The sequence below is a fragment of the Falco naumanni genome, chromosome 2 (genome assembly GCF_017639655.2).
Source record: "Falco naumanni isolate bFalNau1 chromosome 2, bFalNau1.pat, whole genome shotgun sequence".
In the NCBI taxonomy this organism is placed as follows: Eukaryota; Metazoa; Chordata; class Aves; order Falconiformes; family Falconidae; genus Falco; species Falco naumanni.
This window is the reverse complement of record NC_054055.1, coordinates 79767470-79791259: the sequence shown is the minus strand read 5'-3', so window position 1 is coordinate 79791259 and position 23790 is coordinate 79767470. Positions and strand designations below refer to the sequence as shown.

Here is a 23790-nt window from a genome sequence, read left to right as displayed (position 1 = left end):
TAATTTCCAGGGAGTCACTGTAAGAGAGGGAAGCGTAAGTCTTCTCCCCACCGCGCCCCCCCCCCCCCCCCCCCCCCCCCAAAAAAAAAAAAAAAAAAAAAAAGGGTGTGTGCTCATCAGTGTTTCAGAGTGGCTCTTGCAGCTGCTGGTAGAATGTGAGGTTCAGAATCAAACACTAAATCTGTGACAACAAAAATACCTGCATATAATAGGAGAGCACTTGACATCCTTTCAGCGCTGTACACCATCACCAGGCAGACTGCCAAACCCACAGCTTTTTAACTAAACAAACACAGAAAAGAAGCCCTTAGGCCATGGAACAAGAAAGTTTGTGCTTCTAACAAAGAAAAGCAAAAATTGTTTTTGGAAAGGTAGGGTTTGTGTAACCAACCAAATTAAGACATGGTAGTACCTGAGGGCACGGGAATCCCTATGGGTTGTTTGCTTCAAGTCTTATTTACATGAGGATATGTGAAACTATTCTTGACCTACATAAAGCATCAACTGCAATAAGCCTTTATTTTGGGAGGAAGATTCAATAGGAGATTGTCTGCTTTGAAAACATTTCTAATACGGTGAGGGAAACATCAAACAAGATTACATCAAAAGGTGAAATAGAGCCCCCCTAAGGGGAGGAAGAACCACATGCAATTCTGTATAACTTTCACATTAGAAATAAACAGTACAATATAGCAGCTTTGCATAGAAGGGCTGAAAATCATATTTATCTTATAGAAGAATTGAACTGTTCTTGCATTTCAGGTATGGCAGTATGGCATATAGCTCACCTCGGGTTCAGAGTTAGTTGTGTCCCACAGAGCTGGGTCCCTCATGTTTCATGGTTGCTAAAAATTCTGAGCTAGCTGTGCCAGTAAAACACACACTGTGGAGGAAAGGTGGGCCCCCAGATCTGAAGTGATCTATTTTCATTGTCCTTCATTTTATATTTAGTTTGGCTGCTGACTTTTGGCACCCTGACACTTGACTGATTCACTGTACTTTCAGGATGTGTTTGGGAGATATATTAAAAAGGTGGTGATGGTAAGGTATATATAACTGAGCTTGCGCACTCTCTCTTGTGTTTTGGGGAGGGGTGAGGTTTGTAAATTTATTTCTTTTTAAATACCACTATGTGTGAGGTAATGGTGCAGTGAGCCTTTGTGGGCAGCAACAGTCAGGGCTTCAAACCTCAGGAGGACTTAGTGATCCCTGGTGCTGGGGAGGTGTATGAGCTCTGACGTGCTGGAGAGCTGCAGCCATGGTGAGGAGCGGAGCCAGCAGCAAGAGAGAGAGCTGCAGGAGGTTTGCTGTGAAATGCTTCCTATTAGATCAGGTCCTGGGGCCATGGCGGTCTTGCAGGAATGATGGCAGATTGTGGCAGGGGTGAGGACTGAGGATGTGTGGTTTTACAGAACCAATGCAGAAGTGGTATGTTGTGGATAGCTGTTGTTTGAATCCAGCAGATGAAAAGGAGCAAATTTCTCACAGGACGGAGAGTAATTTGAGGGCATCAGAGGGATGGCATATAGGGAGTGCTCAGGTTATCATGGCCGTTTGCTGGGTTTGTGCTGCCAGAGTCCCTCTGGGCTTGCTGCCGTCTGGGCAGATACAAAGCAGAGCCCCCTGAACTGAACCCCGTTTTTCACAATTCTCATGTAAAGCTCTGCCCTCCAGAGCTCAGTGTGCTGTCTGGGGCTGCGAAGGACACCTTCCAGCTAAACTGGGATACCAGCCTGCAGGCTGCTTCACAGGGATGCTGCTGCTTTTCCCTCTGCTCAGCTGATCTAGGATCAAGCAGCTCAGTCCTACTCTCTCCGTCCTTGCAGCAACCCAACCATCCTTCTGTTCACCACAATCGTGTTTGCTGGCGAGCCCTTTCCCTTCACCGTGTGCTTGCAGCAGAGTGTATTGCACCTTCCATCACACCTCATGCGTTAGTCCTGTATGACTGGTAGGCATATTTCCTCGGAGCAGTAACGTGCATGGTTTACCTCCCATATTTCCTCGGAGCAGTAACGTGCATGGTTTACCTCCCGGTGCAAAGAGGGAAATAGCAGGTGCCAGCCCAGTGAGCACTGCTGGAGATGCGTATCTTTGCTGCCCCTTCCTGTTCCTCTTCTCTTGGCTTGTTTTGTAGCTCCTCTTGCTGTTTTGTAAAACTTGGTATTTCTTGAGATATAATCTTTAGCTTCTAGAAGATATGGCTATCTTTGTTATTGTTTTTTAATGGTTATCGTAAAAACCTGCCCCTCCCTGCCTTCGATGGTGCAGATTTTAATACACTTTTGCATTATTCTTCAAAATAAAGTCTTACTGGTTTTAAGTGAATTGTAAAATTTAGGCATGGCATTGTTGTAGAAAACCTGAAAGTATTTCTATATGAAAACTAGGGTGTTACTGCATGGTGCTATCTTACTAGCTTTGCAGTATTTGCCACTTTCTTGAAACCTCACATTCAGTGATTTATGCAGGAGAAATGCAGCTTCTGTTGCACTGTTACTGGACTCCTAGAGAGAAAATGAGGTTTAACAATTTTTAAACCCTTCTTTAAAAATGATACATTTGTGAAAATTATAGAGTCCTAAGTTTTTTGGTGTTTTTTTGTTTGTTTTGGTTTTTTTCTTAACATTTCTCTTCTCCATAAATATCAGCACCTTTTATTTGCCTCTTACAAAATAAGCCTTTATAAGATGCCCTGGATTTTATTGTACAGCATGATACTTTTTCTTCTCCTTGAAAAGGCCCACCTGTGTGTGGAGGACTGTGATTACATGTGCTTGTCATCCTTTGTTTAAAAGAGGGGATGTTTCTAATCCTTGAGACCAGGGAACAAATCTTAAAAACATGACCTCTTGTTTTTAAGTGTAAAAATACTCCTCTTTTTTTTTTTTTAACGTAGGATTTTGAAGCTCATATTTTTATCTGGGGGCAAAAGGTAAAGCTGGAAAATTCTTAATGTGTTTTTTGTTTGTTTTATTGTTGTTGTTGTTTTTTTCCCCCCCAAGGTGGCCCTTCTGGGATTAAACTGCCCCTCCCGCCAGTTATTCTGTCAACACCAGTGTGCAAAAAAAACCCCCTTCTCCCTATTTCCTTCCAGCTAGGACAAATACGGTAGGAAGCAAAGGTGGTACCTAGTGCTGGGGCTGTGCTGAGGGTGGGTTGGTAAAGGCAGCTGTGAGGAGCAGCTCCCGGTGCTGCCTCCCAGGCCTGTCTGCACGTGGGGAAGTTCTGCTGCTTCTCCCATTGCGTGTGGTGTGGAATGGAGCAATCCCTCAGGCACTGTCTTGGGAGAATAACAGTCTCAAAGAGCTTGTTCCTGTTTTCCCTCAGAAGTTATTGCCTCCCGTGCTTTTTTGCAAGCAGTTTCCCCTCTTTCCTTTATTTTCGGTCCTTAGGTGAAGAGAAGAAATTGCTCACCTTGCTCAAACCCAGAAGTGTCCCGGGGTCTGTTCACCTTAGTACAACTTTCTCCTCTTGTCCTTTGGTGGAGATGAGGAGGAAAGGCTTAAGTTTGACTGGGATTGATCCCAACCTTGCCTTCCTCACCTCTACACCTAGAGCAGCTTGTACACACGCAGTCTGGCACACAGCTCTGCCTAACACCTCTCCCTGAAAAGGTTCTAGCTGTCATTTGTGACTTGAGAGGGTTAATGCATTAAAGCTGACCAGGATGTGAATGGGAGTTGTCTGAATCTCTAGAGCAAACTAAAACAAGAGTGACATGAGAAAAGCAGTCATCCATTGTTGCCTGATGATAGAGAAGTTTTTAAAAATCAAACACTCTAGTATAGCCTGACTGTGCACAGAGAAAAACCTAATTAATTATAAATAAGATGAATAAATAATTTAAATGTATCACTTATTTCTCCTTTATAGTTTAACTCATGAAAAAATCATTTCAATTAGAAATTTCAACTCAATCTGAAATGCAGAGGCGCATGATGGTTTAAGATGGATGTGAAGTCTTTTATGATTTTCCTTCAAAAATGTGAACACTTTTTTTTAAAAAAAAACTTTGGTGATAAGAGAAAAAAAAAGGTTCGTGGAGAGAGACAGAAACAAAAAAAAGTTTCCTTTGATAAGGTAACAGAATGTATTTTTAATTTATGAATTAATAAGTATGTTGTGTGTGATGTCCAATTTGTCAAAAACTTCTTGATTCCCTTAGCATTCATGTTATATGCATGAAATAGATGCAGTTTTCCCCATTAATTATAATACGCCATTTCCTCAAGAGTAACGAAAGATGATTCATTCCTTTCCTCTGGCCCTAACTGGCTCCTTGGTATTACTGATGAGGGGTTTTTCTCTTTATTTTTGACCTTGTGAAACTGTTTGTGTTGGACTCAGTCATGATGAATGCAGTGGAAACTGGGCAGATTAAGGGCCATAGAACTAGCAGGCCTGTGCTTCCTCTGCTCAGTGGTACCACCTTGCATATTACTCTTAATACCCAAACATACCTGAGCTCACTTGGCTGTTCTGGAAGACCTTGAATGCTGGAAAATATGTCTGCTTATAAGTAATTCATGATGCTGATATCCTCGATGCTGATTTTTTTACCCCCTCTACTCCTGTGTCTTAATAATTTCAAGGGTGCTGCAGTTAGGAATGTATTTATTTCTCCATCGATCTATGTTTTTCTGCCTTTCTGTTTATTTTCCTCAAGTTTAAAGAGGTGTATGTAGTGTCTGTATGCTGATGACTCTTTTCTCAAGCACAAAATATGGCCTAATTGCTTCAAATTACTGCTTTTCCTTTCAGTAAATAGTCTCCTGTTTTGTTTTTCAGCTTCTGCTATGCAATTTTCCTGTTCGCTGGGAACTATCACTATAGCATATGCAAAATACATATATGTTTACATCTGTGGATGGTTGCAAGTGAGATACATTGAATGTGGCGTGAAACAAAAGTTTTATTTGAACTCCACTGGAATAATGCCAAGAGGAGACCAAAATTAGCAGAGATGGAATCAGAGCAGCAGCATCTGATACAGGGAGGCATGCATCACTATGATACCTAGGAAAACAAGATGAAGTTATGTAGGGAACCGAGACAGTGGGTTGTTTCGACATTGATAATGTGCAGCTGTGGCCTTGCTTTGACTATGTGCAGCTGTGATCCTCCACCAAAGAGGCAAATAACTTTAAGGGAGTATGAGAAGAAACCTGGATGAGACAAAAACAAAAGAGGAATGTGATCTCACCTCTAGAAGATAAGGAGACAGTGTGAACAGCAGAGTAGCCTATAGTGAACAGCGGCTGGGCATACGGACAGTAGAGTTTGACCAATAGTAAAGCTTTTAGCAGCGCGCGTACAAAGTACGAACTTACAAAAGCTGTAACTAACTAACAATAAATGTGTTTGCTTCACAATCCTTGCAAAGACCATGCCTCGTACACCACAAAGTTATTTATACAATTGTCTTAAGGGCAGCGAGTGTTTAGTGTACGGACAGGTAGACTCCAGGAGAAATTTTACTACCAGATAAATAGGCAATAGTTTTTCTATTGCTTTGCCAGGGGGTGGACATTTATTTCCTGATATTTTCTGTAGGGTGACTGGCAGGTAGATATTTGGCCATTTGCATCTATGTCTTTTTATTTAAGATCACATATTTAAAAAGTTAGGTAACAGGTTCCGTAAACCATATGGTGATATGGTGGTATAATTAAACAAAGCCAACAGTAAGGAAGGAGTGATAGCTAATTTGAGATTAAAATTAAAAGACATTTAGCTGTCTGTCTGTATGTGACTGTACAGTGGCTGGTTAGTTAGGTGGCAAGCTCTGATTGTAGTCTGTGGACAGCCAGCCATTACAGCCAGTGGGGACCAGAGAGGTACTGAGCCCATCGTGAGGTAGACCTCAAGCTAGGGATTCAGTTGCCTAAACCTAGATGGTTAGTGTTCCTTTGAGTTCTGTGGCATATCCCACCTCACCATGAGCGGCTGTCCTAGTAGGGATGGGTCCTCCTGTAGGTCCTGTACTTACTGGCCAGCTCTGTGTTGGGTGTCTTACAGAGCACTAGGTGATGACCTTCAGGCAGCTGAGTTCTTTCCCCATCCTTCCTTCTCTCCTCCACCCACCCTGAGGAGGTCAGTTGCACTGGAGAGCTAATTAACTAGTCAGTAGGCTTTGGAGGGAGTTAGACTCTTAGATTTTGGTGTCTTAATCATAAAATGAGACTTCCTGAGAATAATACAGCTTTTAATATAAAAGAAGTCATTTGGTACCAGCTCATCAAAGATAAAGGTGAGAGAAAGGCCTGGGTTGTTCCCAGCCTGCTCTCTGGTGTTAGAATCCTTCTAAGGTCTCCAGAGGTCTTGCACTAACTAGTCACCGATATTCCAAAAAAAATATTTTAATTGCACGTTCATTGCTTCTGCATGTGTTTTACCAGATTAGTTACTCACTGCTTTCTGGGGATGCTGGATTAGCAGCAAGAGTGAATTCCTCAACCAATGGTTCTGTCCTCTATGACCTTACAAAACAGTGAGACCTGTTTATATGTATTGAGGAGTTTTAGTATTCTTAAAATGGATTTATATAATTTTGCTATAACTTTTAGAAACTTGATGCAAAAAATGTTAATATTCTGGTTTCCATTTGAATTAAGTCTTATGCTGTCTCTTTATGATACATGGAAGTCCTTGATGCTCAACAGGCCAGATGTGCAAATCAACATTTAATGATTTGATAAGCCTCTTCCACCTTCTTCTGTTGTGAGTTTCCGGAGAAGAGCTTGTGAGTATGCATTTCTGATGAAGCATTCGATGGAAAAGCATTTTGATTATATTTTTTGTCTCCCCCCCACCCCTGGCTCCTCATTTTAAGTACATTTTTGTGCAGACCCGGAGAGCCTAATTTTCATCTTATAAAAGAATCAGGCAAGGAGTGGGGGTGGGGTGTGGGGTGGGGGGAACAAGGTTTTAAAATTAAATTGAGGCTAAAGGTGTACTGGAAGACAAGTGCTAAAGAATAAAAGCTCTTTACTGTTAGGCTTCCTTCCACTCTCATCTGACCTGTTAAGGCTTTTAATTCCAAGGACTTATTTTGTTATTTTGAGGTCTGAGATTTTAGCATTTTTTCCGAGACTGTATTATAGACTCATGGATCGCGTATTAATGATAGAAACATTTTGTTTTGTGGCTAGTAAAACAAATGTCACTAATGGTGAGTTACCCTCTATGTTTATCTAGTTCAACAGTTGCTTTAATATATCCTCTGACAATCATATTAGCCACTATTACTACCTAGTGCATGAAAAGCTGAAAAAACATCTCTTGAGAGGTAGTACCACTTCAGGTCATCTGTTGAAGGGCCAGTGTACCAACAGCCTGCACTGTGATGCTGGTTTTATTATGTGATAAACTGGCTAGGGAATAGTTTCCCCCTCATATAATAATTCTTCTGATTGCATGATGGGTAGGGTTGGTTGTTGTTGTTGGTGTGTTGTGTTTTGTTTTGGTTTTTTTCTAATGAGGAAAAATACAGGAGAAAGAACTCTTCATTGAAGAATAACCTATATAGTATACAAAATCATGTAGTAGTTGAATTGTTACAAATTTGTTTGCAACCCTAGTGAGCACCCTAGTTACAGAGCTGGTGTGTTTACTCTTGGGTTCAAGAATAATGTCTGATTAGCTCTATTTCAAAATGGGAGTCAGCCTGTAGTTTACACAATCTAATGTTCATCAGTCTTGTAAATCTAGTCAAGTAGTTCTAATATAGTGAGTCTCCAAGTGGGATATTTTCAAAATGGGTGTAACCAGCGATTTGTAGCTGTATGTTGAAATCTTTCTGTTAATAAGGAGCACTGTGATATTGCTAAGTTTCATAGGAGAATCTTCCAGCAGACTGAAACAGCGTGCTGGTTACACTGGGATAGACTGGCAGATCAGGACCGAAATCAGAAAAATGTCCTGTGAATATTTTCTAGATTTTATCCAGAAACTTCAAAGTGAGGATGACAAATCAAAAATGTTCTGAGGACAGTGTACAAACTGAGTAGTCCAGACTAAAATTCTATAACAAACATGAAATGGAGTGAATAAAATCAGAATGGATGAAGATTTGACCAAATTAAATCAAAGCACTTGAGAAGCTGGGGATAAGTATAGGAATAAACAGAATGATGTGAAGATTTCAGAAAAAAATTACTAAAAAGTACATTTTACCATTTTATTTTCTCACCGGATCTGTTTAGTACAGTTCAAGCATTGTATATAGAAAACCTTGAACGCCTGGAGATACTGGAGACTTTTGTTAAAGTCTCTACCCAGACTTCTAATCACTGATAGAAATTCCATCCCCATTATGTTTTGGGTTTTAGTTTTTTTCCCCGCCCTTAACACCACATTCTGTTTATGGAGAGGTAAGATGACCTCTGGGTAATATAAGGTAAAATCGTATTGAATTGGACTTTTCTCTAAGGGGTGAAGGTGAATATTCTCTGTACTAATTGCATCCACAAGAGCTGCTGGACTAAAGGGGAGGAGCTGACTGCTAATAGGAAGGCAGATTCTGTTACTGTGTGGGAGAAAAACTAGATTATAGCTGAGATTTCTGCTCCATGCTTCATTGAAAAATAGATGTTTATCTGCTAAATACTACCTAAGGTTGGTATGTTAGTCCTCCTGTTCTTGACCTTAGGTCTTGTGGCAGCATAAAAGCTTGGAGAAGTTATTTTTGCTGTTCTGGCTTGGGGCTCTTCCATAGGCAGTGAACAGAGCTCCTAATGCCTCTTGAGTAATTTTATTCACAGCTTTAATGTGAGGCTATTATACGTCAGGCAGATTTCCAGCAAGCAGTTGTGCAGGTTCTAGCTGCAGCCTAGGAGATCATTGTATGTTGATTGCATGCTATTGCATATTCAGAAATAGGTTCAGCATAGGCCAGACTGCATTAACCTTCTGGGATCTTGGAGATGAAATGTATTCATTGCCCATTTCCTTTTGTTTGTTCATTTGCTCTGTTTTCCTTCAGAGAAGTATGTCAGCATACTTGTGGTTTAGTTCTTCTGGTAGTGAAACGTTTGTCTGAACCTAGCTTACTTGGTACAGAGAGTAGTATGGTACGGACTATATCCCTAGCCCTAAAATGTTTCCTCCTTGGGCTTACTGAGTTTTATAAAGGTTCCTTTAGTTTGATTTAAATGTAGAGGTTAGCTTTTGTGTGGTTGTTTTACTTGTGACTGGTGTCATATTCTTGTGTGACATTTGTGAGAACATGAAACCGGAGATAATTCCCGTTTCTTCAGCTCCAGCCCTCTGTGACAGCAGGCAATCGTGTTATCATCATGTAATCTTTCTCTTGAATTTACTGTTTGGGTTGTTTGTCCCTTTAGTTGTATGGAGAGAACTGGCTTTATTTTGGCTTTAAAACAATTTTCTAAATTTCCACCCCAACTATTTTCACAGCCAGCTTTGTTCTTATACCAGTATTATGCTTCAACTTAAACATCTCTCTGACTTCTTCAGTGTGTACCTCTCTGATACAATTATGCTTGGAGGAGGACAGTGTTTATCTCTCTGTTGACTTCTGTGCATCAGATACAAACATAATTGATCAAAAATTAGGTGTATTTTCTTCCATAGAACATCATAGAGTAAAAAATGAATCATTGACCGTTTTATTTTAGTTCTGTATGGGATTTGCTTGGCACCTTTTGACACCTGATTTAATTTTCCTGTATATGATACTAAATATACATGAAAGTTGTTTGATAAAATATTGTCCTTTGCTTGCTTTCAATCATTTGTTGTAAAAGAATCAACTCTTTTGTTTTTACACAGCTGTTTGAAATGCAAGGGCAAACACTCATTTCGCTTAGTAGTATGTAAATATACTGTTTTGGTTTATGCGTCAGTGCACTTGTAATAACTACAACACATATCGCGGCATTGGGGCTCACCTTTTTAATGCAGGAATGAATATATAACCTCAGGAAATAGGGTGGAAAATTTGCCTGTATCTCTGTATTGTCTGACATCGTAATCACATAAGCAGTTCATCAGTGCGTGTTAAGGTAGTGGTTGATTTTTACCCTAAAATATTCCCAGTTTTACATCTGCACTGGTTCCCTAATCAGCCCTCAACTGTTTTGTAATTTCACTGTCCCTGATATGACTATTTGTTGTACACTGAGAGAACCTGCAACAGCCTGAATCTTCCTTCTTGCATCCTGTAAAGGGCACAGATGCTTCAGGGGTCTGTGGAAGTGTTCTTGAAGACTAACAAAAAATTGGTAACAAAAAATTATGTCTTAAAATTATATGTAGTAAAATTATCACTCAAAAGATGTCCTGCTAAGATCATTTTACATCTTGGAAACATGCCCCCCATCCTTCTCCATTCTGTTGAGTCTCAACTTCAGTTTTAAAATAGCAGTAAATGTTATGTTAATATCTCCCTTAAAATCGATCTTTAATATATGTGTTCATCAGGGTAAAATACAGTACCCTAAAACACTGTGAGTGCTGAGCATTAACATCAGGACAAATATATAAGTTCTACTTAAATAATTATTAAAGGTTGTAATATTCTTTTTAAGACAAGTCACTAGTGTATATTCTTTTCTGGCACTTTGTAGCTCCAGCAATTTTTGTCCATGTCCTGCATTCAACTGAAGCTGCGTTTTTGATGAATTTTGCTGTTAATTCTGTTGTTCAAAGATTAATGAAACTTGGGCATTCAAAGTAATGGATATACTTAAAGCTCTCTATTAAGATGTTAGGTATAATATATACTCATTATATCACAATGTAACACCTCACCTTCGTAATGCAACAGCGTAACAGTATAATAATAGTTTGTAAATCATAGTAAGGTATCTAACATCCCTTCTGACATCTATATATGTAAACTGCATAATAAGTAGTTGCTTCTTTTGTCTATATGAATATTTCTGACGGTATATGAGATTCTGGTTGACCTATATATGTGTCCTTCTCCCTGGTAATCAAATTTCTGTCACTGTACATCTGCTGTGTTCATCCACGGGCCTGTACTTTGCTGGGATTGCCCATGGAGTTTGAAGGCACTAATAAAGCACATATTTTTAAGTTTTCCCAGTTTTATGTTTTAGATAGGCATGTAGTATTTCAATCCCCAGTCCCTCCCAGTGGCAAGAATTCATGTGGAATAAAAGATGTGGAATGAAAGCTTTTTAAGGGAACATCTTTTAGTAGGTTTATACTTCTAAATTGTCTCTACACTTGGGATAACCTAAAAGCATTTATTAATATTTGATGGCATGGCAAAACCATAGATAGTAAATTTATGGAACCCACAAATGGTTCATCTGGGCTTAAACATTTTTGGTCCCTATCCTTTAGTCAAAGCTTGGTAGGTGTAAAGGCAGGGGTAATGAGGCAAATGTGTCCCTTAGAAAGGGGGCTGCCCGTACGTGAGCTCAACCTGGTGAAAATATACTCCATTGCCTACTTACTCTGATAACTTGCAGGTGATGTTGGAATGAGGTGAAAGCCTTTGCATTTAATTTAGTGAAAAATACTAAAAAAATGTTAGGGTGTGGTGGTTTTTTTTTGTTTGTTTGTTTTTATAGTATGGCAAAACTTTGTAAGACTCTCTACAAATGTTAGCTTGTTGCCTGAATCTTCATGCTGAAGAAGGGTTTGCTGTGTTTTCAACAGCTAACAGTAAGATCTGCTAGTATGTTTGATGGGAATGTACTCTGATTTTCTAAATTAATGATTTGTAAGAAATTAGATTTGGGATCTGGAAAAATTGGGTTAAGGAAAGGTCAAGGAATTGAAAGATTATTATAGGCAATAAAACCCAGATGGAATACAATGTTATGCAGTGAAGAGGAATTTCTGTCAGGGCAGGGCATAGGAAAGGCGAAGAACCCAGGGAAAGAATGAATGTGTGTTTTGTCATTAAACAGCCAGGACCAGCAAAGAAACTGGTTTCCATATAAAGCAAGCATGAGATGCCTTCAGTCTTTGTTTCTGCTGTGTAGGTGTGGTAACTGATCTCAGACTGATACCTGTAGTATGTGCTACTGTTAGTAACATATTGCTCAGCCATACTGCTTTCCTCCACTAATATTTTCATATCCTGGTGAGCAATTAAATTTACAAACATAAAACCAAAAGCTGATGTACTAACCCATGCAGCACTGTGGCACAGCACCCTGACCTTACTTGCCTGTAAGCTCATGTGCCAGATGTCCAGGCTAGCTGCCTTTTGCCCACCCTCTTCCCACCCACAGGGGGACTGTGGGGCTGAGCGACACCGTTGTGTTGTACACGTGTCCAGAGGTGTTAGCAGCTGGGTGGGGCATGGCAGGGCTGAGCTGCGAGATGTGCCTGGTCTGAGCATCGTGACAGCGCCGGCCGTGCGGCTCGGTTACACGCTGATGTGGGAGGGGAGGGTAAAGGGTTGACGAGGGGGTGCAGTGTGGGTAGGCACCCCTGTGGGCCAGCATTCACATGCAGACGGCACCACCAACCAAGCAGCCTGTAGACAGACCCATTAATCTCTTCAGCCTTGCTGCCTGTCAAAGATGAAAGTCAAACTTGCTGCAGGAGTGCTGCCAGGCTCAGGTCATCCTTGTGCATACGGGGCTTGAACTAGAGAAGATTGCGGCTTGCCCTAGGAAGATTAGGCAAGAGTGACACAATTATATTTTTTGTTTCAGCTGTGCTACACAAAATATTGCCAATTACACATTTGTCCTGCTATTCAATTTGCTCTGATGATGAGATGATGTGTGTCGCTCATTCTTAATGGGTACGTTTCCTTGGTGCTTCTGCAGGAAATTATTAGCACAGTATCTCTCCAATTATGTAATGCAGGTTATTTAAGCCTATGTATGTGTTGTTGGCTATAATGAGACCAGGGATTAGAAGCAGCATGTGTTCCAGGATAAAGAAGAACCTTTGGACTGACCCAGATATAGTTTATTGTGACCTTATCTGGTGATAGAAGAATTTAGGTAAAGGTGAACTTTTTCTGGTGTTAACCTGTAATGTCTTTACTGACTTCTTACTTGCAAAAAGAGACTGCTGTAATCAGGAAGAGGACGTACTCTGTAAAGGAAAATCTCTTTGTTTTTAAAATGGAAAAGTTATAGGCTGAAAAAAACCCTTACCATTTTAATACAGAGAGGAGGCAATGCAAGTTGTAACAGTGCCCATTGCATATGCGCTTGGATCAGGTTAAAGGTGCCCAAAATGGAGCATGTGCCCCACCGGAGGACACAGTGACATGGGGTGACAGCTCCTTACTCTGTAACACGCGGGTGAGTGTCTGGTGAGTTGGCAGTGCGGGGAGCTGAATGTGGTGCTGTGCACAGCGATGCTTCAGCCTCCTCATGGGATCTGCCAAGCCTGAATCCACAGCACTGGCCAAGGGCATGCCAGCAGTGCATCTGAGGAGAGGTGCCTGGGTATCCACCCTCCATGCTCCGAGGCCGGTGATGATGTGGGATGCGCGTAGGGGAGGGATCCTAAATTGGAGACATACAGGTGTATGTGCAGGCACCTGGTGGGCTGGACTGTGGAGCGGTTGGGTCGGGCATCCCTTCTGAGGGCATAAGGGCGTGGACTGCTGTCATGAGAAGAAAGGACGAGAACTCCCTCCACGCGCTCACATACTACCGGTTTTGATGTTGCAGTTTTCCTTCCCATGGTTTGTGATACTCAAGCGGACAGAATTTGGACTCTCCTCAAAACTCGGTTGTGAAAATTGCAGGAGCACCTTGGTGTGGTCACTTTCATGATATGAGGTGGTTTGTGGCAGTCATTGTGGTTTTAGTGTTTTTTTAGTTTGTTTGGGTTTTTTAGTTTAGCAACTGCAAAATTTAAGGGAAAAGAAAATCCTGTCCTTATTGGCACAAACATAGAATGTCCTTTTTTCCCCCCTCGCTGATAGACTATCACTTTCTTTTCTTAATTGTATTTGCTATTGAGACTTCCTTCAGGTGTAACTTGTCAAAACTTTGTCAAAACAGTTTTCCACATTAAACCCAGTTCTAATTAAATGACATAGTCAGTGAAGTTGCACTGTTGGGTTTTTTTATCGCTTCTTTTTAAAAGTGCAATAAAAATGAGTGCAAATGAACTCTTACATATGCTTTCGAAATAAAGTTAGCAGGTTCTATTGTGCCATCATTAATACAAAACTTGATTTTTATTTTTGTTTTTAGGTCAGAATAAAAATATTTTGTATGATTTTTTTTTTTTTTTTTGCTTGTGAGCAAAATAAAATTTTTCCTTTACACCCTCATCTGGGGAGAAGGATTTGTATTTAAAGTTGTTATTGCCGCTTCCATTATTTAATAACACAGAAGGTTTATTTCCCGAGATGCTTCAGGTCTCCTGAACATTTTTTGCAATACTGTTTTTTTCCTAAGATTTTTTTTTTCCCCCTTCATACAGCTATTGCTTGATTATTAGTGGCCCAGCTTCCATAGGCAACCAGTCTTGATTTAAAGACTCAAGTGATTAGCAGTTCAGTGACCAGATTGGTGCACTGTCCCAATGGCTAGTTATTCTCAGTTCTGTTTCTTTGTTTTAAACATATATTTATTTCTTGCTTGAATTTTGCTGATTTGCACTTTCAGTACTATGTCTGAAATGATGAGCACCTCCTTTGCTTGAAATCCTACAGCTAGAAAACATATGGTGCAGCAGCCAGATGATCTCCATCAAACTTAGCACTGAATGTCTCCATAGTTATAGCTGGAGCCGTTTCTTGGGTAAGATGATAAACTAAGAGCAAAAGTGAGATTAAAATATATTTGCCATTCGTTTTCACAGCAAAGCAATGAGGTCATTCTTGGTGGCGGTCTTGTTTTTAAGAAGGTGTCTTTTTGAGGACTCTGGGTCCATGCTTGAGAAATGGCAGTGAAGTAAATGTTTTGGATTTAGTTCAGTTGAATGAAGTCTGCAATTCTGATCTCTTTTAGAATTAAAATCTGATAGAAATGCTGTATACATTTTCATAACAACTGTTCTCTTGCCCTGTTTTCATTTTCACTTCCCCTCACCCCTTTTTTTATCCTCTTCTTTTTCTGCTTTTCTTCCTCTTATATCTTTCACCTTCTTCCCTATCTGCTCTGATTGTTAGCACCCCTCCTGCTTGTATGTATCTCTGATGAAGCAGCAATAGAATAAAATTGGATGAATTGTAAGTTCTTTACATTATAGTAAATTAATGTTAGAAACGAGGAAGAAAAGTTTCTTTAGTTTTTGTGGAAGAGCTTCTGAGTTAAGAAAAAGGTGGTGAAATTAATTTACAGATGAAACATAATAATATAATCTAATTTGCATATTGTCTTAAACTTGGGGCCAAACAGCTTGAACTTATGAGGTAGTAAGTTTTTAGTCTGTCAAAACTTTGCGGTATTTGAACTAAGGTAGCTGAACCCCTCCACTGCTATCTGCTTCCCTCCAAAAAGGGCCCCTGGCACTTTTATGTGGTAAAGGCACTTTACAGCTTAGATAAAGCTGCTTTCCAGCTGGGTGGCCCTCAGCATGTATGTACTGGTTCATGGGGTTGTCCCTCGCTGGGTTCAGGACTTTGCACTTCCCCTTGTTCAACTGCATGAGGTTCCTGTCAGCCCATTTCTCCAGCCCGTCAAGGTCCCTCTGGTGCAGCAGCAGCTCCACCCAGTTGTGTCATCTGCAGACTTGCAGAGGGTATGCTCAGCCCCACCATCCAGATCATTACTGAAGGTCTTGAACAGGACTGGACCCAATACTGATCCCTGCTGTACACCACTAGTTACTGGCTTCCGACTAGCCTTTGTGCCACTGATTGCCAGTCTGGGTGCAGTTTTTCAGCCAGTTTTCAATCCACCTCACTGTCTGCTTATCCAGCCCATACTTCATCAGCTTCTCTATGAGGATCTTACGGGAAAGAGTGTTGAAAGCTTTACTGAAGTCCAAGCAGACAATATCCACTGTTCTCCTCTTATCTACCTGGCCAGTCATTTCACTGTAGAAGGTTATCGGACTGGTCAAGTGTGACTTCCCTTTAGTAAACCCATGCTGGCTATCCTCATCACCTTGTCCTCCATGTCTGGAAATGATTTCCAGGCTCCACCACCTTACCAGGGATGGAGGTAAGGCTAAGTGGCCTGTAGTCCCCAGCATTGTCCTCCTTGCCCTTCTTAAGGATAGGAGTCACATTTGCTTTTCTCTAGTCCTCGTTTATGTTTCCCAATTGCCATGACCTGTCAAAGATTATCAAGTGTGGCCTCACAATGTGGGACTGGCCAGCCACCGCAGCATTTCATGGGTACACCCCATCAGGGCCCATGAATTTATGTATGTCTGGTTTGCTTAAGTATTGCCTGACCTGATCATCTTCCACCAAGGTTACATCTTCCTTGGTCCCATCTTTCCCCTTGGTCTCTGGGGCTTGGGATTCCTGAAGTCTGGTCTTGCTAGTGAAGACTGAGACGAAGGCAGCATTCAGTGCCTCCACCTTTTCTAATGAAAGTGCCCAAATACTTGACAGCATGCCTTTTTCTGTTGATACTCAACTTTCCTTGAAAAGTAAACATATTTTCAAGTAAGTATCTTTTTCTGGAAGAGATATCTGTGTTTAGAGATTCCACTGAGAAGAGGACACAGCAAGTGGTGGTCCTGATGGCAAATTCTTTCTTGAAAAAAAAAAATCTCCTCTGCTGTGCATTCGTTTTGGGTTTAGGTGTTTTTTTTTCTTGTTGTTGCCTTAAGTTCCCTCCTGCAGGATTTTGAACTGTACTGGAAGACTCCTACGTGTGACAGAGCCCAGATTTCATACTTTTCTGCCTCTTCTGCTCTTTTTTTTTTTTTTTTTTTTTCCTCTCAAGTTGAAAGCAGCACCATTCTGACTTCACAGTGCTGAATGTAATGAAAATCTATTTGTTCACAGATACTGGATTTTTGTTTCTGCTACTCGTGAAATGAGGATACATGTACTAAGGGTCAGTTTTGACTAAAGGAGAAGTATTGCTCTACCAATGTGGCGCTATTATTCTACTGTGGTGTTTATTTCCTGTTAAACACATGTATTCTGTTTTCTCATAGTACCTCTTTCTACTTACCTCTTTCCTATGATCCTATTTTCCATGTAAAATCTCTACCTTTTACAACTTCCGTGTACTGTCAAATGCACAAATAAGTGGTTTTCTGGGACATTTGGCCTCTAAATCAGTCGCTCTGTTTTTTTATATTCATACTGAAAGGAGAGTTGCTGTCTTACACCTGTGAGGTAGTGTGCTATAAATATGATCAATAGCCATTTGCATCCTATTATTTTTATTCTAGCTATATTCCTGTAGGAATAGGAATGACAGGATGTCAGATTCAGTGTAATGTAGTATGTTGTCTAATCAATAATAATAATGATAATACAGCTTTTTATCCTGATGGCAGCTTCATGGAGGAATTTGGAAACCATTTGTTATCTGAATAGTAATATGAAACCTTAATGTTAACACCAACTATGTTGCATGTTCCCTTCAAGTGCGTAGTGTGTTGTGTGCCACCTTTCATTAAGTTTAAACATGTCGTGCAGCCACACTTTAAAGTGCTTTACTTGTTACTATGTTAAAAAATTGAGGCAGAAGAATATATTTTGGCTTTCCCATGCTGCCAGTGGATTGCAGGAAGAATTCAACTTTCCTTGAAGTTGTGGTCTAATTGCTACTTATTAGAAATAATGGACTATCTTACTAGTTGTACTTTTCTGCTGCAGATTTAATTAGTGCTCACCTTCTCCCCCCCCCCCCCCCCCCCCCCCCCCCCCTCTTTGCTAGGCTGACAGAGCTGAGAGGAGGGAAACTGAAGCAATTTGAAACCTTGTTAGAAATTTATGAAGTGCTAAAATGTTTTATTCCCAGAGGCTGGTTTGCCAGCTGTCACTGGTAAGCCATTCGCTGCCTGCCTCAGAGTGAGTATGCCTGTGATAGCAGGGGGAGGCAGCAGGCCACAGCCAACATGAGCGTGTACATCGTTTGGCAGATTATACACTCTGTAATTAGCAGGAAGTAGAGTGAAACTAATTATTTTTCTCCTCAATTGGGCCAATGACATTTGAGAGGAAGACGGATGTGGCGCTGGATGGGGAAGTTGCGAAGAGGCCACAGTGGTCCTCTATCTCCCCAGCCACTGCACTGGCACCCTCTGTGCCGGTGGTGATCCCACTGCCAGCTGTGCTGTGAGGCAAGGAAAGGCACCTGTACCTCTCCTTTGTTCCCAGTCTGCGGCCAGCAGAAAAAAAAGCTGTATATTTGCTCTGCAAACCTTTTTTTCGCATTGTGTGTTGCTATCACTGGTCTAGGGCAATGATCCCTTTTGACCATGGAAAAACCGAGCACAAGCATTGTTGTAGGCAACTCATTGAGGGATGTTGTGTAGGACAGGATGCAGGTCTTAAGAGGGAAGGTGTTTTTGCTGTCCTCACATTAAGCCTGCAACGGCTCTGCACATGAATCTGAAGTGACCGATTTGCCTGAAAAGTGCACTTCCAGTGGATTATTTATCTAGGAAAGTCTGTTTGTGGCAAAGGGGTAAGAAGTCTATTAGGATTTTTAGTTTAATTTTCCTTAACTAAAATGAAAATCAGTCTGCTTCCATTTTGTAGTTCTCATTTGCAAGCAATGAAGTCGCCCCTTACCTGCAGATATAAGCTGCAGCTGGGAAACCAGATTTTTTTCTCCCCTATAAGGCTGACCTTTAAAGTTCATTTCTATCTGTGCATTTCTAAGGGAAGACTTTTACAAGGTCAGTTCAAAGACCTTATTATTTAAGTGGAGTCACTTGAAGTACACTGCACAAAAAGCATACTGCTAGAAGATAAACCACTAGAAAATGCATTAAGGACATTTAGAAAGACAAAAATAGCTGCTACTTTCTGCCTTTAATACCAGGTGAGCCGCAGTGTTTTAAAAAAAGTTATTGTTCTTTGGCTTTGTATTTGTTTCTTTCTTATAGCTAGAAAAACATGCTGCTTTATATTTTTAGGTTGTGGGCCTGCATTCTGTTCTCCACCTCCTGGGTCATTTGTTCTGTCCTTTAATTGGAGCAAAAAGAGTGGGTTGGGGTTTTCTTAGTGATTCCCCGCCCCCCCCCCCCCCCTCTGTTCCCCTCCTGCCTCTCGTGTTGGTCCCTAAAATATTGCATTGATCATATTAAACATATCTAATGATAATACCTCAATTCCCTCCCTAGGCAGATCATTTCTTTGCTTAACTGCCGTTAAAGTTGGTAAAAGCATAATGTGTGTAGCCTTATTATTTTCTTCCCCTCATTTGATTTCAAAGCATTTTCTCCTCATTATGCTAAATAAGACTGAAGAAGTCCTATCCAGTGAGGTATTAAGACCAGGAAAAAGTGTGTGTTTGTGTGTACTAAGAAAGGGAAGTCAGCAATAACACAGCATTTAAGTGTCAGCTATGTATAAATCAAAATGCATGTTCCGTGTAGACAATGCACCTCCTTTAGAATGACCTATTTGTAAAAATGCATTTTCTTTTTAAACAAGTGTGCTTAAAAAGTCTTAAAAGTATTAGGTATTCAAAGTAACAATGTTAGTTTATGTTGACTCCACATTGTAAAATCAGAAAGGAATCTGAGTTTGAGGCTTGAGTTTTGAATGCATCGCACTGGTAATGCTGCATTTGTGTTAGGCTGATGTTTACTGGGCCTTCAAAGGCCAGAAACTTAGTGTGCTTAAAGACCCTTTACTTATCCTTTTACCTTCCAGCTCTTTGTGCATGTATTGGTATTTCTCAATTATGTAGTGCTTTTGCCTAATTTTCAGCTAACAGTGTGTTACAACTTCTCAGAATGGCCTACAGAGGAACCTCGAGGTTCCTCAGCAGTGTGGCCAAAACGTGTGGTAAGGCCTCCTGCTTCAGGCAGCAAAATTCAGTTTTACATCACATAATCTCTGACATCTTTAAGTGCCCTAGGGTCCCCAGCCTGGGTGGCCTCGCTATCCTCCCACGGGCACCTGTGATACCCTGTGCTCCTTGTCTGTTTGGCTCCACAGCAATCTGCCCTGCTAGCACAGGTGGGATGGATCTGTGATGACCAAGCAGAGGCAGGTGTGCAATGGATAGGGGCTCACCTGCCTCTGTTGTGAGCACCATAATGGTCTGTGGGAGGAGGGCAGGGTAAACCAGTGCTGGTCAGGCAAGGAGTCCTGCTGCAAAAGAGGGCATGTCTCTCTGTCTCCTACGTAACACCATGCATTCTCTGTCCCTGGCTGAAGCTTGCCTGGGAGATACACAGTGTTGGTACCTGCTGTCTGTGCACAGGGCTTCTTGTCTTCCCACTGCTGGTAGGTTAGCGCAGCCTGAGGGACAGCAGAGAAATGAAAGAGGAGTCAGAACTGTTGTTCTGGGGAATGGGTCTCCTTCTGTAGCTCTCAGAGAAGGCAGTGCCACTGGGCGGGATCGCTGGCCATATTTAGTGTGCTATGTACAACAGTGCTTGCCTGATCTCTTCTGCTCATGGACCACCGTGCAGTCTACTGGTGTTGCCAGGACAAAAAGAAATGAAAAAAACCCACAACGAACCAACCCAAAACTTCCTGCTAAGGATAATGAACTAGGATCCAAGTAGAGAAATGCACGGTGTGGACAAAGAAAGGATCATACTGCATGCAGAGGAGACCAAATGGAGGTTGACAACAGAAGGAAGGCTTGCTCTTGATGCTATCATAAGAGGAAATAGCATGTATATTCAAAAGAATGTGGGAAATAAATGGCAAGAAGAAATGAGACTGTGTACATGCTGAATGATACCCCAGCACTTGTGAAATCAACAGCAGAACTCCCACTTAATTTCATTAAGCCATGAATCATCGAGCAGTGAGTTTTGTTCACCTCATTTCTAGAAGTCCAGAGACACAATACAAATAGTTGAAAATGAAGGGACACTTCCAAGTGATGGGGAGAGATGATGGTATGATTACAGTTCTTTAGTTGAAGAGGTGAATGAAATGGAGTAGAAATACTTCTTTCCTCAGTATATAGCCTGCTCATTTCATGACCACAAAATATTGTAGAGTGAGAGTTGAGCAGATACAAACCAAGAAGAGCTGTTTTTATAAGATGGAGAGCTGGCTGAAAAATTTCTGTCAAAAATGAAGAATGGAGTGAGGTTATAAAATCCCTCTGTTTTCTGAGGGGGGATGGAGGGCAAATCTCCTAATCATCCTAGCTGGGAAGATCTCAGAAATAGAAAAGATCAACAAAAAGAACTAAACCTAAATATGGATAGGAAAAATAGACAGGTGTAAAGAAAAGAAAGAAAGAAATATATCTCACCTTGTAAATTTTTATTTATTAACCAAATTATGTTTTGTATTTATTTGTTTGGAGGTCTCTGGTCTTTAAATGTGAGTAAAGACATGAGATGCTGAGCTCCTTCACACTCTGCTTGTATAGGAAATTTTTCCCCAAAATATGTCTGTTTGGTATGAAGTACCTGTCTTCACACATGCATCTCTGGTGGGCGCTTGTTACCTCAGTAACCAGGTGCAGCTCCTGAGCCCCAAGGCTTTTTCTGCAGGAGCTGAGGAGCTCTTCCTGTGTACGTGTGTGGCCCTGGGAGCAGTCCAAGGTGATGCCTGCAGGGCGTTGAGGGAAACATAGTTCTTGACGGTGTTTCATTGAGTGACCAATATTCATGCTTACCTGCTGAGGATTGGAGTTATCTGGAACTTTTCCTTAGCTCTAGGCACCCGCATTTATTTGCTCATGTATATGCCTCCAATTCAGATTAGAAAGTGGCTTCTAAAGAATCCTCCTGCCTAAAATGCTGGGCTAGTGTTTCTGAGGATGCAAGCTGACTGCAATGTTCTCTCATTTTTAGTCTTCAGGATGTTTGTTTTGTGCCTCTCTTGCTATGCTTGTCTTTGCTTTTATTTTTCTTTCTTCCCCAATTTTGAGCCTTCCCTGTACTCCATTCTGCACTGATACTTGCAATAGCATAATGGTCTTTGTACAAAGGTCTAAGTACTGTATGGTTAAAATCTTAGTCTAGCTTTTAAGATGAAAGATAGTTCAGATGACGTCTTAGGTGACCATGCTAATAAATGTAACACACTTAGCAATCAAGTTTTGTGAGGCGTTTTTGAATTCTTCCCCTTCAGCACCTCAGTTATGTATTGAGGCAAAATGTGATTTTGTTGGTGCAGAATGAGAAGGGTCTTGTTTCATCATTTGCTCAGCAACAGATCTTTGCCACCAGAAGGGTGGCACCAGTGGCCAGCCAGTGAAAGGGTTGCCACCAGCAGCTGAGCTTCCTGCAGCAAAGCAAACCTGAAGTTAGAAGGTAATTCAGTGTAGGCATTGAAAAGTAAACTTTAAAGTAGTTTACCTGGTAGTGGAATGGCTCAGTGGTTGCAGAGTAGCTACAGCACAGGGGAGCTCCAAGCAGCTAAACCTGCTTGAGCATCAAAGTGTGCTGCACACATGCTGCAGCAAAACTCCTCCAGCTGTGTGAGATGGCTTAAATTGTGCTTTGCATGGGCCTGTGCAGGTACACAGCTGTGCTACTCATGCTTTGCAAAGGCTGATGCTGCCCTGATCTGTGAAGAGGGCAGCTGCACCCCTTTATTCTTTTGCATGATTGGAGGCGCATACCTGTGTGGGCAGTGCCTGCAGTGGATTTTGCAGCTACCTTAGTCCTTGCAGTAAATCTTCACACAATTCATATAGTTTTTTGCCTGTCTGCCTTCATTCACCGCCTTTATACCAATTCTAGAGGCTTTATGTAGACCTGAAAACAGTGTTAATTATGAGTTTATTTCCATTTAAATGGTTGCTCTCAGACTGCTTCTTGTGGTGGAACTTTCTGCTGTCTACTGCAGAAAGTTATGTTGTCTAAGTAGGTCTTCACCCTCTGTAGGGAAGTTCTCTTATGTGATTAAAATGTGCAGTTGCCATTGTAATAAATACCATGCTGTAATAAAGAATTGTTCTGTATAGATATGTTTTCTTTTAAAATGAAGTCTATATCAACCCAAATGAGATTAAGACTTTTTTATATATGTCTATCTTGTTTTGTCCCTAGTTTTAACACCAAATATATTCTTGTCCTTTACATGGTTAATGAATCATCCTACCATTCTATTGAAAGTTAACGCACATTTGCTTTGCAGAAAATCTGTATAAAATTCTAGCATTTGCAGAGGGTTGGCAGAACATAGTTGCTAAATCTGCTGTTTTATTAATTTTCTGAAATTCACACGAGCTGTTTAGATATACCCTTGTTTTCTGTTATGAATGTTACCTGTGCTTGTTGTCAGGATAAAACAAAATTTCAACCATATAAACAATGCCAATGATCGTTATTGTATACTGTAAAACTGTACTTACGTGTCAACACAATATAGATAACTTAAGAGCTTTTCCTGCTTGCACAGGCCTCAGTGGGAAATTCGGGCTTTTTTCTTTCCGATCATTTTTAGTTTCTTACATCCAGATCTATTCTCTTAGTTTAACATTTCAGATTAAATGATACATATATATGCATGATACCATCTGGGGATAGGTTGCTGGGAACTGCAAAATGGGGCTCACGTACCACCCCCAAAGTAGTTCTAGTATTCATCTGATATCTGTGTATTTTAAAAAGAGAGAAACTAATTATGCTTTTAACAATATAATTCAGTTAAAATACTCAGTTTGGTGTAGTTCTTGTGATGTGTGTAGCATGATTTGCTTGCCCTTTTCTCACCAGATCAATCATGTTTGTTTGTTTGTTAGTGAGATACACGCACAGAATAAAGATCACAAGGGCTGGAATCTGGAAGAA

The 23790-nt window shown here is 40.9% G+C and overlaps 1 protein-coding gene across 3 annotated transcripts in view; it reads left to right on the top strand.

Moving 5' to 3' along the window:
- The window catches only part of DSCAM (DS cell adhesion molecule), a 467719-nt gene that overhangs the window by 29597 nt on the left and 414332 nt on the right, over window positions 1-23790 (top strand). The window lies entirely within an intron of this gene.